This window comes from Arachis hypogaea, chromosome 13 (genome assembly GCF_003086295.3).
Source record: "Arachis hypogaea cultivar Tifrunner chromosome 13, arahy.Tifrunner.gnm2.J5K5, whole genome shotgun sequence".
NCBI lineage: Eukaryota > Viridiplantae > Streptophyta > Magnoliopsida > Fabales > Fabaceae > Arachis > Arachis hypogaea.
The window spans coordinates 78659697-78678725 of NC_092048.1; the positions used below are offsets into that span (position 1 = coordinate 78659697).

At 40.5% G+C, this 19029-nt stretch overlaps 1 non-coding gene across 1 annotated transcript; it reads left to right on the forward strand.

Moving 5' to 3' along the window:
* Positions 1-5258: 5258 nt before the first annotated feature.
* On the forward strand, positions 5259-5362 carry LOC112738685 (small nucleolar RNA R71). The gene has a single exon (XR_003169631.1). It is a non-coding gene; the product is annotated as a small nucleolar RNA R71 (small nucleolar RNA).
* The last annotated feature ends 13667 nt before the right edge of the window (positions 5363-19029 follow it).

The following is a 19029-nucleotide window of genomic DNA, read 5'->3' on the forward strand; positions in this document are numbered from 1 at the left end:
CAGGGTTATTTCCCCCTGTTGGACATCAATGAGAGTTCGTCCAGTTGCTAGGAAGGGTCTTCCTAGAATGAGAGTAGCACTATTGTGCTCCTCTATTTCCAGCACTACAAAGTCAGTGGGAAAGGCGAATGGCCCAACTCTGACAATCATGTCTTCAATCACGCCTGATGGGTATTTAATGGAGCCATTAGCAAGTTAGAGACATATCCGGGTTGGTTTAACTTCTTCAGTTAAACCAATCTTTCTGATAGTGGATGCAGGTATTAGGTTGATGCTTGCCCCAATATCACATAAAGCTGTCTTGGTGCAATTACCTTCTAATGTGCATGGTATCAGAAAACTCCCAGGGTCTTTAAGCTTTTCAGGAAAGCTTTTCAGAATGACTGCACTGCATTCTTCAGTGAGGAGAACTCTTTCAGTTTCTCTCCAATCCTTCTTATGACTCAAGATCTCTTTCATGAACTTGGCATAAGAAGGTATTTGCTCAAGTGCCTCTGAAAATGGAATCTTTATTTCAAGAGTCCTTAGATAATCTGCAAAGCGAGCAAATTGCTTATCCTGCTCCTCTTGGCGAAGTTTTTGAGGATAAGGTTTCTTGGCTTTATATTCCTTAACCTTAGTTGCTGTAGGTTTATTTCCTACAGAAGTGGTTGAATAAGCCTTTTTAGATGGGTTGTCATAAGCACTTGTGTGTGTCTGATCCTTCACTAGCAATTGAGTGCCAGAGTTAGAAGCTGGAGTGACGTTAGACGCCAGCTCCTCATCTGTTCCTGGCGTCTGAACGCCAGAACTGTGCTTCTTTTGGGTGTTCAACGCCAGATCCTTGTTTGTTTCTGGCGTTGAACGCCAGTCCTGAGCATGGTCTGGGCGTTCAGCGCCAGCCTTCCACCCAATTTCTGGCGTTTTAGTGCCAGAATTATTTTTCCCTGGACTCTTACTGTCCTCAGGTGGATTTTGGGTGGTTTGCTCATTTCTTGGCTTCTTGCTGCCTTGAGGTGGGGTATTTAATGTCTTCCCACTTCTTAATTGAACTGCTTGGCATTCTTCTGTTATTTGTTATGACAGCTGCTGATTTGTTTGCTTCAATTGTTCTTCCATATTAATGTTAGCCATCCTTGTCTCTTGTAGTCTATCCTTGAATTCGGCTAACTGCTTTGTTAGAAAGTCCAGTTGCTGATTGAATTCAGCAGCTTGTTTTACAGGACTGAGTTCAGCAGTTACTATTTTAACCTCTTCTTTCATGGAAGGGTCGCTGCTTAGGTACAGATGCTGATTTCTGGCAACTGTATCAATGAGCTCTTGAGCTTCTTCAATTGTCTTTCTCATGTGGATAGATCCACCAGCTGAGTAGTCTAGAGAGATTTGAGCTCTTTCTTTAAGCCCATAATAGAAGATGTCTAACTGAACCCACTCTGAAAATATTTCAGAGGGGCATTTTCGTAGCATCTCTCTGTATCTCTCCCAAGCATCATAAAGAGATTCATTATCTCCTTGTTTAAAGCCTTGGAAGTCCAGCCTTAGCTGTGTCATCCGTTTTGGAGGAAAGTATTGATTCAGAAATTTTTCTGTTAGCTGTTTCCATGTCCTTATGTTGGCCTTAGGTTGGTTATTTAACCACCTCTTAGCTTGGTCTTTTACAGCAAATGGAAACAGTAATAATCTGTAGACATCCTGATCTACTTCCTTATCATGTACTGTGTCAGCAATCTGTAAAAACTGTGCCAAAACTCTGTAGGTTCTTCCTGTGGAAGACCGGAATACTGGCAACTTTGCTGCACCATGATAATTAGCTGAGGATTCAACTCAAAGCTACTGACTCCAATGGAGGGTATGCAGATACTACTCCCATATGAAGCAGTAGAGGGGTTAGCATATGACCCTAGAGTCCTCCTGGACTGTTCATTTTCGCTTACGTCCATGATGGAGAAAGGGAGATGATGTAAAATAGAAGAAAATATTTTTATTTATTTAATTATTTATTTATTTTGAAAACAAAATAAATTAAAATAAAATAAATAAAAATAGGTGAAGATTTTCAAAAAAAATGAGGAAAGAGAAAGTGGTTAGGAAGTTTTGAAAAGGATATGATGATTTTTGAAAAAGGTTTTAAATTTTGAAATAAAAATCTGAATTTTAAAGGTAAATTTCGAAAATTTGCTTTAAAATAGAGAGAAAAGATATTTTTGGATTTAAAGAGGAGAGAGAAAAATAATAAGATAGTACAAGATTTAAAATTTTTAGATCTAATGCTCCTTGTTTTCCAAAATTTTGGAGGGAAAATACCAAGGAACACCAAACTTAAAAATTTAAAGATCAAGACACAAGGAAACTCAAGAACACTTTGAAGACTCACAAGAACACAAGAACATGAAGAAAGAACACCAAACTTAAAATTTTTAGAAAATCAAACTAAAATTTTCGAAAAACAAAGAAAAATCAACAAGAAAACACCAAACTTAAAGTTTGGCACAAGATTTATTCAAAGAAAAATTATTTTTGAAAAAGATTTTTAAAAATAGGCTAGCCAATTACTAAGAACATAAGCACCACGCTCTAGCTAATTGAGCTATAAGTTTAAAGTGTTTTAACAAGGTATAAATAATAAAAGACTCTAAACCAAAAAGAAAAATTTTTCCTAATCTAAGCAACAAAATAAACCGTCAGTTGTCCAAACTCAAACAATCCCCGGCAACGGCGCCAAAAACTTGGTGCACGAAATTGGAAATCACAGTTCTTCACAAATTCGCACAACTAACCAGCAAGTGCACTGGGTCGTCCAAGTAATACCTTACGTGAGTAAGGGTCGATCCCATGGAGATTGTTGGCTTCAAGCAATCTATGGTTATCTTGTAACTCTTAGTCAGGAAAACAATAAAATAATTCACTTATCAAATTTGATCACTAGGAATAAAAGGGCAGAACACAAGTTATACTTGTATGCAATGATGGAGAATATGTTGGGGTTTTGGAGATGCTTTGCCTTCTGAAATTCTGCTTTCCTCTGTTTTCTGATTCACGCACGCACGTCCTCCTATGGCAAGCTATGTATTGGTGGATCACCGTTGTCAATGGCTACCATCCATCCTTCCAGTGAAAAGGGTCCAGATGCGCTGTCACCGCACGGCTAATCATCTGCAGGTTCTCAATCGTACCGGAATAGGATTTACTATCCTTTTGCGTCTGTCACTACGCCCAGCACTCGCGAGTTTGAAGCTCGTCACAGTCATTCAATCCCTGAATCCTACTCGGAATACCACAGACAAGGTTTAGACTTTCCGGATTCTCTTGAATGTTGCCATCAATCTAGCTTATACCACGAAGATTCTGATTAAGAGATCTAAGAGATATTAATTCATTCTACGGTGGAACGTAAGTGGTTGTCAGGCACGCGTTCGTGGAGGAATGATGATGATTGTCACGTTCATCACATTCATATTGAAGTTCGAATGGATATCTTAGATAGGAACACGCATGTTTGAATGGATAATAGAAATACTTGCATTAATTCATCGAGACACAACAGAGCTCCTCACCCCCAACAATGGAGTTTAGAGACTCATGCCGTCAAGAGGTACAAAGTTCAGATCTAAAATGTCATGAGATACAAGACAAGTCTCTAAAAGTTGTTTAAATACTAGACTAGTAAACTAGGTTTACAGAAAATGAGTAAACTAAGATGGATAGTGCAGAAATCCACTTCTGGGGCCCACTTGGTGTGTGCTGGGGCTGAGACTTAAGCTAATCACGTGCATAGGGCTGTTTTGGGCATTCAACGCCAGCTTTGGATCCTTTTCTGGCGTTGAACTCCAACTTGTAACTTGTTTCTGGCGCTGGACGCCAGACTACAACATGGAACTGGCGTTGAACGCCAGTTTACGTCATCTATCCTTGAGGAAAGTATGGACTATTATATATTTCTTGAAAGCCCTGGATGTCTACTTTCCAACGCATTTAGAAGCGCGCCATTTGGAGTACTGTAGCTCCAGAAAATCCATTCCGAGTGTAGGGAGTTCAGAATCCAACAACATCAGCAGTCCTTTTTCAGCCTGAATCAGATTTCTGCTCAACTCCCTCAATTTCAGCCAGAAAATACCTGAAATTACAGAAAAACACACAAACTCATAGTAAAGTCTAGAAATATGAATTTTGCCTAGAAACTACTGAAAATAAACTAAAAACTAACTAAAACACACTAAAAACTATATGAAATTAACCCCAAAAAGCGTATAAAATATCCGCTCATCAGTGCATAAAGTCTCAGCAGCTCCTGTTGTGAGATTTCTGGTTCTTGGTGATCTTTTTCCTCCTTCTCTGTTGAGGTGTCTCCAGGTTGTTCTGCCGACTTGTTTGGCTTGTCCTCAGTCTCCTTATCACTTATAGTGACCATCTTGCAATTTTCCCATCTTACTTTCTTTGTTTCACCTCTCGGATTCTTCTCTGTGTCACTTGGGAATCCATCTGTAGGTTTGGGAATCTGCTCAGAGAGATACCCCACTTGGGATTCCAACCTCTTGATTGTGTCTCCCTGGTTCTTGAAATTGGCTCACACTTCCTCCTTGAATGCCTTGTTGTCTTGAATCTCTTTGCCTATGCCTTCAAGTAGATTCTCAATCCTTGAGAGCCTGTCATCAAATGATGGTAGATTGGGATTAGAGGTGGAAGGATGGGGAGGGTTATTTTAGCCTTGGTAAAGGTGTTGAGAGGGTTGGTTATGTGGGTGCTGATATGGTCTAGATGTGAAATGTTGGTGGGCTGCATTGTTGTTGGGATTTGAACGTGTTTGATCTATGCCTTGGTCTTGTTGATTTCCCCACCCAATGTTTGGGTGATTCCTCCATCCAGAGTTATAGGTCTTAGAGTATGGATCATGGTTTTGCCTAGGTGAATTCCAAATGTAGTTGGCTTGCTCCTGACTACCCTCTGCTTCTTCATTCACTCCTTCTTGGGTTGTTGATGAAGTAGTGATTACTGCTACTTGGTTCCTCTCCATCTTCTTGGTGAGGTCAGCCAACTGCTGGGTAATGAGCTTGTTTTGGGACAGCAAAGCATCTACATTGTTTAGCTCCATTACTCCTCTAGTGTTGCCTCTTTCAGAAGCATAGAAATAGTCATTCTTTGCTACTGTTTTAATGACATCTATGGCTTCCTCAATAGTCTTCTTCTAGTTCAAAGATCCTCCGGATGAATGGTCTACTGCCTTCTTTGATTCATATGACAGGCCTTCATAGAAAATGTGCAGCTGCACCTATTCGTTGAACATGTCAGGTAGACACCTCCTTGTCAAGTCCTTAAACCTCTCCCATGCTTCATAAAAAGTCTCACCATCTTGTTGCCTGAAAGTTTGGACCTCAGCTCTCAGCCTATTGATTCGTTGAGGGGGTAGAATCTTGCTAAGAATTTGTTCACTACATCTTCCCAAGTTGTCAAGCTCTCCTTCGGGAAAGACTCCAGCCATTTGGCTGCCTTATCCTTGAGTGAGAATGGAAATAAGAGCAGTCTATAGGCGTCAGAATGAACACCATTAGACTTCACTGTGTCACAAATTCTAAGGAAGGTGGTTAGATGTTGATTGGGGTCTTCTTGGACACTTCCTCCGAACGAACAGTTGTTCTGAACAAGGGTGATTAGCTGTGGTTTTAGTTCAAAATTGTTGGCATGGATGGTTGGCTTTTGAATGCTACTTCCACAGTTTCCTGGGTTTGGATTGATGTAAGAGCCTAAAACTCTTCTATCTTCCCCAGCATGATTTGCTCGACCTCCTCCGCCATGGTTGTGAGCCTCTTCCTCACGATGGTCTTCCATGTTTTCTTCCATGTTTGGTTCAAAGTATTCCTCCTCTTCCTCAGCACCAACCACTCTTTTTCCTCTTGCTTCCCTCCTTAATCTAAAGAAGGTTCTCTCAGATTCAGAATCAAAGGAAGTTGAAGCCCCACTTCTTCTCCCTGTCATACAACCAACAAAGCACAAGCAAGGAAAATAAATGTAGAAAGTATTCTATTAGAATTACTGTTAGTGTGAGTGATGCAATATATCAAACAGTTAGTGGGTTAGTAACTAAATTGTAAATAACAAAAAGAAACGAAAAAGTAGGGGGAAGGGAAGAAATTAACTAAAACTGAAAGTAAATTACTCAAACAGAAAATTAAATCAAACAAAACAAAAATGCTCAATCTAGTTATCTTCCAATTTAATCATTGTTGATGCACAATCAATCCCCGGCAACGGCGCCTCAAACTTGATGCACGAAAAACTTGTCTCGTAACAAATTTCCTTCGGCAAGTGTACCGAATTTCGTCGTCAAGTATAAACTCACAATAGAGTGAGGTCGAATCCCACAGAGATTGATTGATCAAGCAACTTTAATTAGAGGAATGTTCTAGTTGAGCGAATTAGAATTTGAGTTGAGAATTGTAGAAAATAAAATGGTGGGAAAGTAAATAACAAAAAAAGTAAATGCTAGAAATAAAGAGCTGAAAGTAAATGACGGAAAGTAAATTGCAGAATTGTAAATGGGAATGGGGTAACTGCTCATAAAAGTAAATGACAGAAACTAAAGAGAATGGGTAAAATCAGAAATGGGGAGTTCATTGGGCTCAGGAGATGTTGCATTCTCCGGATCAATTTCATTTTCATCTCTTCCTCAATTAATGCATTCATTGATCTCCTTGGCAATCTTAAGTGATCGAGTTACAATTCCTTGTAATTCAATCTCTCAAATCTTGATCAACAGCCAATTCCTTGGTCAATTGCTCATGAGAAGAGATGAAGTATACTCACTGATTATACCACATGCATTTCCCAAATCAAGTATTGAGAGGATTATAGTCACATATCCATCCAAACCCAATTTGGTCCAGCATGAGAAAGCATTTCTAGCATGATCTCTTCCTTCCTCTTTCAAGGTTCAGAAGAGATCCAAGTTTGAATAGCTTCTTTTCCAAGATAACTATCCAATTGGATGAAGATCGAAAGATTTCAAGTAAAATCAAGAAAACAGATAGAAGAAGAATAATTAAAACTGGTATTGTTCCATCAAATTACAACAGAGCTCCCTAACCCAATGAAAGGGGTTTAGTTGTTCATAGCTCTGGAAAATAAAAGCAAAGATGGAGAATACATCATGAAAACAAAACTAGAAGTGCAGAGAATGGCAAAATACAGAGAGTAGTTTTTCCCTAATTTTCCAATCTTCCTAATCAATTCAAAGCTACTCCTATATATACTACTCTTCTGATCTTCTAGTTGGCTCCTCAAGTCTTGGGTATGGGCCTTTGGATCTTGAGTTTGAAGCAGTTATCTTCTTCATTGGGCTTAGCTTTACTTACAGAGAGAAAGTGTGAAGTGGGCAGGGACTTTAGCTCAGGACGTTAGTGGTGTTAACGTTAAGTGAAATTGTGGGTTCAAAAACGTTAGTGACAATCACCTTTTTCACTAATGTTCCTGACCCAAGTTAGAGCCACGTTAACGTTGCCACTAACATTGCCTCTTGGTCCTTCGCACACGTTATTGGGACTTACCTTTCCCAATAACGTTGAGAAGCCTCCCCCTTTCTTACGTTAGAGTCCACGTTAACTTAGTTAACGTGGCTCTTAACGTTAACTTGCCAACCTTCGAGAACGTTAGTGACACTTACCTTTGTCACTAACGTTCCAATGTGCCCCTATCTCCCACGTTAGAGTCCACGTTAACTAGGTTAACGTCGCCTCTAACGTAGCAATGCTAGCCATCTCCAACGTTAGTGACAAATGTGAATGTCACTAACGTTGGCTCATCATCTCTCTTCTTCACGTTAGCTTCCACATTAACTAAGTTAACGTGGGAGTTAACGTGGCTCATTGTGGCTTGTGTGGTTCATTCCAACGTTATTGACAAAGTTAGGTGTCACTAACGTTGGCGATCATATACTTTCTCCACGTTGTCTTCCATGTTAACTAAGTTAACGTGGAAGTTAACGTGGCTTGTGGAGGCTTGGCCAACGTTAGTGACAAAGTTAAATCTCACTAACGTTGGCTTCTCTTTTGCTTCTTAACGTTAGAAGCCACGTTAACTAAGTTAACGTGGCAACTAACGTGGCCACTTATGAGCTTGGCCCAACGTTAGTGACAAAGGTAAGTGTCACTAACATTGGCTCTATTTTCTTTCCTCCACGTTAGAGTTCACGTTAACTTAGTTAATGTGACTCTTGACGTGGGCTATGATGGCTTTGAGGGCGTTATTGGCGATTACTTTTCTCATTAACTTTGCAAGCTAGCTCCCATTCCTACGTTAGAAGTCACGTTAGTGAGACAAACGTGGTTGCTAACGTGGTTCTTCCTTGCTTCCTTTGTCCTGAAATCAAGCAATAAAGTGCATCAAAGTTCTAGTCCAAGTCATGGGAAATGCAACATCCAATTTGTCATTAATTTCATGCAAAATCCTCATGAAATCATGTAAAGTGCACAATGTATGCTTGAATCAAGATGTAAGTGAATATCTACCCAAAACTAGCTTATTTTCTAAGGAAATGCATGAAACTTGCTTAAAAACAGTAAAGAAAAGGTCAGTGAAACTGGCCAAAATGCCCTGGCATCACCACCCCCTTCTCCCTTCCCTCTCTTTCTTCTCTCTCTCTCTCTTCTTCCCTTAACCACCGCTGCCACCACCGCGGACAAACACCGCCCACCGCGCCGTCACCACCACAAACCCCCTCTCTTCCAACCCCTCTCTTCACTATTAGCCCCTACCCTACCCCCATTACCCCTTCCGAACCCCCTGCCTACGAATAGACAACACCGCTGCGCCAACCGCCGCCGCGCCACCCTCAACCACCGCGTCAGCCGCCACCACCACCATTCCCCAGCCATCTCTCTGCCCCACTTTCATTCATACGCCTACCAGGTTCCGCCGAACGCCACCCTTCTTTCAATTCCTAACTAATTACATATTTTTCTGTTTATGTTCATAATTAGGCTAGTTAGATATGCATGTTGTAGTGCATTCTAGGTGGTTAGGTAGCCTAGGATGTGGTTAGTAGATTTAGGCCTGATTAATTATGCTGTTTGTGCTTCTTGTTTTATAATTTTTGCAATTCTGCTGTTACTGTGATGTTAGTATTGTTCATATGCTGTTCTTACTGTTCATGCAGCTATTGCAAATGTTCTTTCTTGTTCACACTAATTATATCTAATTGTAGTTTATTTTAATTCATATGAACTGTCATGCTTACTGTTTATTTTCCGGGAACATCCAATTTTAGCTAGAATGCTGTCCAATATTCTGTAAACTATTTTGTTTCCATTCATGTCTTGGTTTTGGCACTTTGAACTCTGCTTTACTCTGCTTTTATCAAACCAATTCATGAATACCAGGGCAAGCTTTCTTATTCTTTTTGATTTCCTGGTTCATAATCTGCATTTTTGATGTTTAGCTTCCAATTTTTGATTCATCATCAAACTGATTCCCTTATTTGGATATGAGTTAACTGTAGCTTCTAATTGAGAATGCTTGTTACTTAGAAAATGATCATCATGCCACTTACTCTAACCCACTTTTTACTAATTCACTAATTTTAACTTCCTAAACTCTTTTTTCATTCCTAACGAACCTAACCTTTCAAAATATCTCTTTAGGTTTTTCACTATTCTCTTTAACCTTCTAACCAAGGCATGATGATAATTTTTCCTAATTAACATGATTTCTAATACATTTTGGATTGTTAATTTTTTCTTCTCGGATTTTTAACTCATATTCAATCCTTAATGCACATTTACTTAACTCATTTTCATTACTCCACTGCTCCTTTGCCACTAAATGCTTATTTTGTGATTTGCATACTTGTTTTCATGTTTTTTATTATATCCTGGTTTTCTGTGTTTCAGGATGTCTGACACCCAAAGAAAAGGAAAGGGAAAGGCAACAACTGGCAAACGGAAAAGAGGAGAATCCTCCATGTCCATCCTGGACATCATGCATGATGACTCCTGGCGGGAGAAGCACTTTACCCCGCAGGAGAAGGCTGACCAGCTACTCCCTGCTACTGATCCCATTAAGTTTGCAAACTGATACTGCAAGCTGAAGTATCCGGTGTTTGCAACCTCCAGGAACCTGTACCCGGAGAGGACTCTGAAGATCCCAGAAGAACTCCAGCAATACACCTGACGTTGGTATTTTTGCCAGTAAAGAAGTTCATAAAAACAGTCGCGTTGTAGATATAGTCTCTAAACCGACAAAAATCCCTTCGTACAAACGTTTTTGGGTGTCACAAGTAACAAACCCCTTTAAAAATTGTTAACCGAGTATTCAAACCTCGGGTCGTCCTCTCAAGGAACTGCAAGGAAGTATGTTCTTATTATTGGCTATAAAGGTTGTAATCGGGGTTTAGAAGGTGAGAAGCAAGTGATTTAAATGACAAGTAAAGTAAATGGCAATTAAAATAAATAAATAAATATTGTAAAGCAAACTTATGGCAAGGTAAAAGGAATTGGAAGTCCAACTTGGTTATCTCCCTCAACAATAATGAAAGTTGAATCTAAATTCCACTTAGTTAACCTTTACTAAAGTAAAGGAAAGTCAAGGGACTAATTAGTTTGACCTTCGAATCCTATTTATTTCCTACGAAAAAGTTGGGATTATTGAAGTTCAATTCAATTAGCAAGATAACGATTATCAATTATGTTGAGTTTGATAACTGTTGAGTTACTGATTTCTTAACCAAGACCAAAAAGAAAAAAAAGTAAATTGATGGAATAGAATATCTTCAGATTGGAAACAATGGTAACACAAATTAAAGAGAAAGCAATCAATAACTGAAATACCTCAAATATCATTAATTCAAATAACTATCTGTAACATGGAATAATTCATAAATTAAATTATAAAAGTAAATAATCAACTCAAGTGCTGGAATAAATAAATAAAAGTGAGAAGGGAAGCTTAAAACAAGAAACATAAAACCTGGATCGAGAGTCACTCTTAAAAACTAAGAGAAGTCCTAAATCCTAATCCTAAGAGAGAGAGGAGAGAACCTCTCTCAAACTAAATCTAAATCATGGAAAGTCGTAAAAATGCGAGCTCTCTCTTGAATGGATGCATTCCCCCACTTTATAGCCTCTAGTCTGTGTGTTCAGCACCTGGATTTGGGCCAAAAGGGCTTCAGAAATTGCTGGGGGCATATTCTGTAAATTCTGATACGTGGCCTCTGTCACGCGTCCGTGTGGGTCACGCGGTCGCGTCATCTGGAGTTTTCCTTGTGGCGCGGTCGCGTCGATTACGCGTCCGCATCGAATGCACTATGCTCAAGTCGCGCGGCCGCGTCAGTCATGCGGCCGCGTCGCTGCTTCTTCGCGCCTGGCACGCGATCGCGTCGTCCATGCGATCGCGTGGATGCCAGTTTCTTCAAAACTCCATTTCGCACTTTTCTTCCATTTTTGTACATTTCCTTTTCCATCCTTTAAGTCATTCTGCCTTAGAAAATCTGAAACTACTCAACACACTAATCACGGCATCGAATGGAAATAAAGGTAATTAAAATGATTAATTTTAAAGCTTAGGAAACATGTTTTTCACATACATCACATAATAAGGAAGGGAAAGTAAAACCATGCAATTAATATGAATAAGTGGGTGAAGGATTGAATAAATCACTCAAACTAAGCACAAAATAACTCATGAAATATGGGTTTATCAACCTCCCCACACTTAAACAATAGCATGTCCTCATGCTATATCCAAGGTAAAGAATAAGGTAAGGTTAAAGTGGTGGAATGTTATGCAATGCAACCTATTCTAAATGCATCTACCTAAATGAGTCAAGCAATTCCAATTTATCTACTCATATATAAAGCTTACATGTAGTCAAATTAATTCACATTCTCAAGGAGTCATATATATAGCCAACCCTTCAATAATAAAGCATTTTAGCAAATGAGATGGGAAATAAAAATATTTTACAAACTTGCAAAATAATTAGTAAATTAAGCACAGATATATGTTGATGAGTTCTTGAACCCTCACTGGATTTTGTGTTTACCCTCTAGTCACTCAGTGTTTATTGGGTTTATTCACTCTACTTTTCCTTTTATTCTTACTTTCTATAACTTTGTGCTTCATCTAACCAATCAACAATTATAGAGTACAGTCATACCAAAAGTCATGAGGTCTTTAATTAAGGTTGTAATGGGGCCAAGGTAAAGGTAAGGATATATGTATAAGGCTAAGTGAGCTAATAAGTGAATCCTTAATTAGACTAAGATCTCACCTAACATACATATTTAGTAGAACAAAACATTCTTTACCAATCTTCCCATATTATCCCACTTGTTGTTACATGCTCATGTTTCAATTTTATTTTTATCCCATGTGCATTGCTTTTATTTTGCATTGGGTAATTCTTTTGTATCCCCTTTTATTAAATGCTGAAAAATAACTTTTTTTTAATGCACATAGTGATTGAATCACTTTGATTTCTCATGAGCATGCTTCCCAAATTTTATTTTATTTCTTTCAACTTTTCTACCTTTTGTTTCTATCATCCATGTTCCCAACAGGTTTCCCACATTTTAATCCATTCATAATTTTCTATCTTAAGATAACCAAGGTTGGGATTTTATTTTGTTTTTCTGCTTAAGGCTAGTAGTGTGGCTAAATAGAATAAAAGGGATTTTAAAGGCTCAAGGGGGCTAACAAGGGTGATGTGAAAGGTAGGTTATTTTGGGGTAAGTGAGCTAAAATCAAATGATGGCCTCAATCATTCTTTTGGTATGTATCTATATCCTATATTCTATATTCTATAATTGGACATATAGATTAAAGCAAAGTAAAGAACATCAGAATAAAAAGAAGCGAAACATACAGGAATGAAATTATGGTTTGAATGCAACCATACAATTAAGCTCAAGACTCACAGGCTGTGTGTTCTCTAACTCAAGCATCATATATCATTCATATATGTTATGCAGGTTTAGTTAAAAATTCCCATTATTCTCATAAAAAAATTATTTAGGGTGGCTTTTAAAGTTTTAATGTTCCTCCTTGATGAAATGTTGTCAACTTAACTATATGATGTAATGCTATATATACAAGGTTTATGGATTTAAATCTGTTATGTTCAATTTCCTAGCTTACTTCCTTTTTATTTTCAATTTAAACTATGCTATCTTATGCTAAAAAGGGTAAACTATACTAATTAATCCACTAATAAGTCAGAATTGCAAACTAAACTAAATAACTAAAAATATGAACTAAAAATGCAAAATGCGAAAATAGAGTAAAAATACATAAAAGTAGCAATGTATAAGTACTCAGAAAATAATAGTAAAAATAAAAATACAGAAAAATATCCAAAATAAAAGAAAAAGAAAAAAGAGATGTAGTGGTTCACCAAAATAAAACGCAAGAGATGGCGACCTCCCCACACTTAAAATGAAGCATCGTCCCTGATGCTCAGTCAAGCCGGGTGTGAAGGGGTGTCATCACTGGTAGGGATGGTAGCTGGAGGCTCTGTGGTGGTAGTGGGCTGAGGGTCTGGCTGCTGTAGAGGCGGTGCTGACTGGATTGGGATCTCCGGATCCGCAACCTCGATCTGATGCGTAACCTCCTGATGTGGTGCAGCCTGCTCTGTGCCTGCCTGCGGATGGGTCTTCTCCTGGGGCTCATCCTCCTCCTCCTCTGATGGCTCTGATGGTGTGTCAGGCTCGGAGGGGATGTTACCACCCTGTCGGATCATCAGCTTCAGATGCGAATAGCGTCGCTGGCTGCGATGCTCCAATCTCTCATACCGGCGCCGGTTACGGCGCTCTATCTAATCAAGCTGTCGGAATAGGCGGTGCACGAGGCGGTATACGGGCTCAGAGGCAGGTGGAGGTGCAGTGGTGGCAGCAGGGGCAGCAGGTGCAGCCGTGGATGAAGAGGGTCCAGCAGACGGTGGGGCTGTCTCATCAGTAGTAGGGAAGGGTGGTGGTCTGGAGCTTAAAGCTAGGAAGTTCCTGCTGTGAGGAATGATCTTCCTGCAGTCTGCCGCTGGTGGTCTCTCATCGGCATCCTCCCATGGCACGTCAGCTCGACGGCCTAGCTGTGTAACCAGATACGGAAAAGGGAGGATGCCTCGGACGTGGACCCTGGCCATATAATGCCGGATAAAGCGTGGCAGATAAAGGTCCTTACCCTCCATCACACACCATAGGAGGGTGATCATAGCAGTCGGGATCTCCGTCTCATGAGTACTCGGCATCACATAGTTGCTTAAGATCTGGTGCCATAACCGAGCCTCATCATTTAAGTACGCCCTCTTGATCCCTCTAGGTATGGTGGTGTCCTGACCCATCTCCCAAGGAATAGTCGGGTCGAGAGCTATCCGTGCCTTCACAGCATCCCAATCAAACTGCATCAGGCGCAGGTCCTCCTCAGCCTTTTGATAACCATCAGGCTGATCAGACTTGGCTGGGAGCCGGAGAATGTCCTCTATGGCCTCCTCAGTGACCAGAATCTGCTTTTCTCTCAGGTTCACTGCATCGAGGGTGGTGATGTAGTAGTTGCAGTAGAATTCCCTGACCCAAGATGCATTGACCTCTATCAGTGCTCTCTCTAGAAAGAACCAGCCTCTTTGCTTGATTTGCTCAGTGGTGTACTGTTGGAGTGCTTCTGGAATCCTCAGAGTTCTCTCCAGGTATAGATTCCTGGAGTTTGCAAATGCCGGATACTTCAGCTCACATTATCGGTTTGCAAATTTTATTGAATCATTTGCAGGGAGCAGCTGGTCAGCTTTTTCCTGCTGTGTAAAGTTCTTCTCCCGCCATGAGGAATCATGCATTAGGTCAATGATGGACTGGGAGGAATCTCCTCTCTTGCACTTGCCAGTAGCCTTGCCTTTTTCTTTTCTCTGTGAGGCAGACATCCTGAAAAACAGGAAACCAGGATATGGATAAAAATAGGGAAGCAAATAGGCAATTAAACAAAGAAAACTTAAAGCGGCAAAAGAAGAATTTGAATGAGGTAAATGAGTCAAGTAAATATGCATTAAGGATTGTGTAGTAGTTTAAAATTTGGAAAGGAAGAATTTACAATCCAAAATGTATCAGAATTCAAGTTAAATAGAAAAAATGTCATTATGCCATGGTTAGAAAGTTAAAGGAAAGTGAAAAATCAGAAAAGAGATTTTAAAAGGTTAGTATGGTTAGATTTTGAAAAAGAAGTTAGTAAATTAAAATTAGTGAGTCAGTAAAATGCGGGTTAAAGTAAGCGGCATAAGGAAAATAGTCCATGTAACAAGGATTCACAATAATAACTAGAAATAACTCATAACCGAACAAGGAAAACAGGGTGATGTTGATTCAAATAGATATAAAGAAAGCAAGAACTGAAATCAGAATATCACAAATGCAGTTTATAAACCAGGAAATCAAAGAGGATAAGAAAGTCTGCCATAGTAATCATGAAACAGTTTGGTAAAGGCAGAGGACAACAGAGTTTAGATTGCCAAACTAAAACATGAATGAAAACAATTCACAAAAAATTTGGGAAGCATTCCGGCTAAAATCGGATAGTCCCGGAAAATAAACAGCAAACAAGGCAGTTCATATGAATTAAAAATTCAAGCTGCAGGTACATATATATAATATAAACATGAAAATTCAATGTAAAGAGCAGCAATATACAAGAAATACGGCATATGAACAAGATTACAGCAACAGCAGATTTGCAAATATGATAAAACAGAAGCAAGAACAGTGCAAATAAACAGACCTAGAGCCACTAACCACAGCCTAATCTACCTAATAACCTAAAATCCACTACAACATGCAAGACTATCTATCCTAAAAATAAGAAGAACTACGGACGGATAAAAGGGATTGCGTGTTACGGAACCTGGAAGGCTGAATAAGGAGAGTAGGCAGGAAGGTGGTTGGGTGGTGGTGATGGTGGCGTCCGGTGGTTAGCACAGTGGCTGGCGGTGACGTTCAGTGCGGAGTCTGGGTGATGGCGCGGTGGTTGCTGCTGTTAGGGGGTAGGGGCTTTGGGAAGGGTAATGGGTGAAATAGGGGAGGGGATTGGATAGGGGAGAGGGGGGAAGAGAGGAAGAAAGAAGAAGAAAAAAGGGGAGGGAGGAAGGGGGGTAGGCGGCGGCGGCGTCTGGGCGGTAGCGGCGTCTGGGTGGTAGTGCGGTGGTGGCTGGGTGGTGGTTGAGAGAAGAGGAAGAGAAGGAGAAGAGGGTTGGTGGGGGGGTCTACGCAACTGATAGGGTTCGCGTGGCTGGGGGGTTATATTTTCAAATCCACGCGATCGCGTGGGGGACGCGGTCGCGTGGTCGGGGTGATAGTGGGGTGACGCGATCGCGTGGGTCGCGTGATCGCATGAAAGGGGTGGAAGAGGGGATGACGCGATCGCATGGGTCGCGTGATCGCGTCGCTGGAATTTGTGCTAAACGCACGACTCCAGCACCGTTTCAGCGCAACTCTCTGTCTCCTTCTGGGGTGATGTGCAATCCATGCGACGCGATCGCGTCGCTCACGCGGTCGCGTGGGATTGGTATTGTGCAAGTGACGCGATCGCATGGGGCATGCGATCGCGTGGGCCAATTTGTGTAGAACGCACAAGGGCCGCACGATTCTAGCCTAACTTTCTGGACGTTGGATATTTACGCCGATCTCCAGGGCACGCGATCGTGTGGATGACGCGGTCGCGTGGGAATTATAGATGATGCGGTCGCGTCGTGCATCCCCTTTTTTTTTATATGTATGATAAATGCAGAATGCAATAATTAAAATGAATGCTATGCATGATTCCAGGTTCAATGAAGTAAAATAAAAAGGAAATAAAAATGAAAGCAATTAACAAGAAATAAATTGAAAAAGAAGCGACCATACCATGGTGGGTTGTCTCCCACCTCGCACTTTTAGTTAAAGTCCTTAAGTTGGACATTGGAGGAGCTTCCTGCTATGGCGGCTTATGTTTAAATTCGTCCAAAAATCTCCACCAGTGCTTGGAATGCCCATAGCCTCCGGGATCCCAAACTAGGCATGTAAAGCTTCTGAACAGCTTCAAACAGATTGTTAGGCTCTCGGGGTGACGAATGTCAGAATAGATTCCAGGATCCCAAGCTTTGCTATTAAATCCGCCCCCGTCTTGATCTATATGTTTCCATCCGGACGGTTTAAAAAGTAGAATCTCACCATGGTGACCAAACGTTCTTCGTGATCCATGCAATTGAGCATGATACCAATCCATGTACTTCGAGGTGAAGCGTGGAACCTTATTGAACCTTGTGCACCAGCTCTGAGTACGAGCCATTTCCCTCTTACTCTTAAAGCCGCAAAGAGCTCTAAGCTGGCCATCTGTTTCAAGCAAACCATATTCAAGTGAATAAGTAAAGTTATAGGTTAAGGATTGTACCCACTTGAAGCTTGTATTAGGTGGTAATGGCCTTGGGATAGGTGTTTCCGGTGGTTCTGTAAGTTCTACTCCCTTGTGCTCTTCTGTGAATTCCTCCACTTCCTTGCAAGGCTCTACAATTATATCTATGTCCTGGTCAAAGTCTTCTATGTCTTCCTCATCACTTGAGTCATAGATTGGAGGTTGAGAAAAATCTACCTCCACATCGTCTTCGTATTCACTTGGGGAAGATTCTTCGATCTCAAAAAATTCACTTGCGGATGCAAGTTCATTACTAAGAAAGCCAGACTTGTGACTATCATTATCAAGGGAATTTGTGTCATGAGTTATTCCGTCTGATTCTTCATAAACGACTTGCCTTGGGATTGTGCACTATCCTTCTTAGCATCAACTGTAACGTCCTTGACGGAGTTTTCCTCAGTTCTGGATTCCCATGGAGGTTCAGCATCTCCTAGATCTTCAACCAACTCTTCTTCTTGAACAATGACAGCTTCTTCTACCTGTTCTAGTACGAATTCATTCTCTGTCTTGTCCACTGGAGTTTCTGGTATTTCCTTCCTACTACGCTCTTCGTTAGACTGTTCACATGGGGCTGTGGCTGATCCTTGTGTATTTGAGCGCCTAGAAACCCATTTAATTATTGTTTGCTTCAGTTGTCGAATGGTTGTTTGAAGTTTATTTACTGTTTCCTTTAGGCGAACCTCTGCTTCTCGGGTTGCTGGACTTGGGCATGATACATAGGAAAGTGGTGGTGATTGGGAGTGATTGGATTGGTACTGGGGTAAGGAAGGATCATATGGTGGCGAATGGTGAAGAGAAGCTTGTGAGTGTGGTGGTTCGAGGTTATGTTGAAAGGATGGTCTATAGGCACGGGGTGGGGCTTGTTGGTAGTTACAAGGTTGTCCGCCATATCTTTCAGCTGGGTATGCACGGTAGAATGGTCTTTGTTCATGATATCTCGGAGGGTGTTGCTGCCTAAAGGGTTGATTAGATCCTCTTGGCTCCATCCATCCTTGATTGGTCTGACATTGATGCACATTCCTGCTGTAACTTCTATTTCCTTCAACAAAGTTAGAACCAAACTCAAAGCGAGAGGGGTGAGAGTTCATGGTAGCAAATAAAGATAAAAAAAGGAAAAACAAAAATAAATAAACAAGCAAAAGAAAAATATTTACAATAACCAATAATAAGGCACACGTTAGCAGTTCCCCGGCAACGGCGCCATTTTGACGTTGGTATTTTTGCCAGTAAAGAAGTTCATAAAAACAGTCGCGTTGTAGATATAGTCTCTACCCTTCGTACAAACATTTTTGGGTGTCACAAGTAACAAACCCCTTTAAAAATTGTTAACCGAGTATTCAAACCTCGGGTCGTCTTCTCAAGGAACTGCAAGGAAGTATGTTCTTATTATTGGCTATAAAGGTTATAATCGGGGTTTAGAAGGTGAGAAGCAAGTGATTTAAATGACAAGTAAAGTAGATGGCAATTAAAATAAATAAATACTGTAAAGCAAACTTCTGGCAAGGTAAAAGGAATTGGAAGTCCAACTTGGTTATCTCCCTCAACAATAATGAAAGTTAAATCTAAATTTCACTTAGTTAACCTTTACTAAAGTAAAGGAAAGTCAAGGGACTAATTAGTTTGACCTTCAAATCCTATTTATTT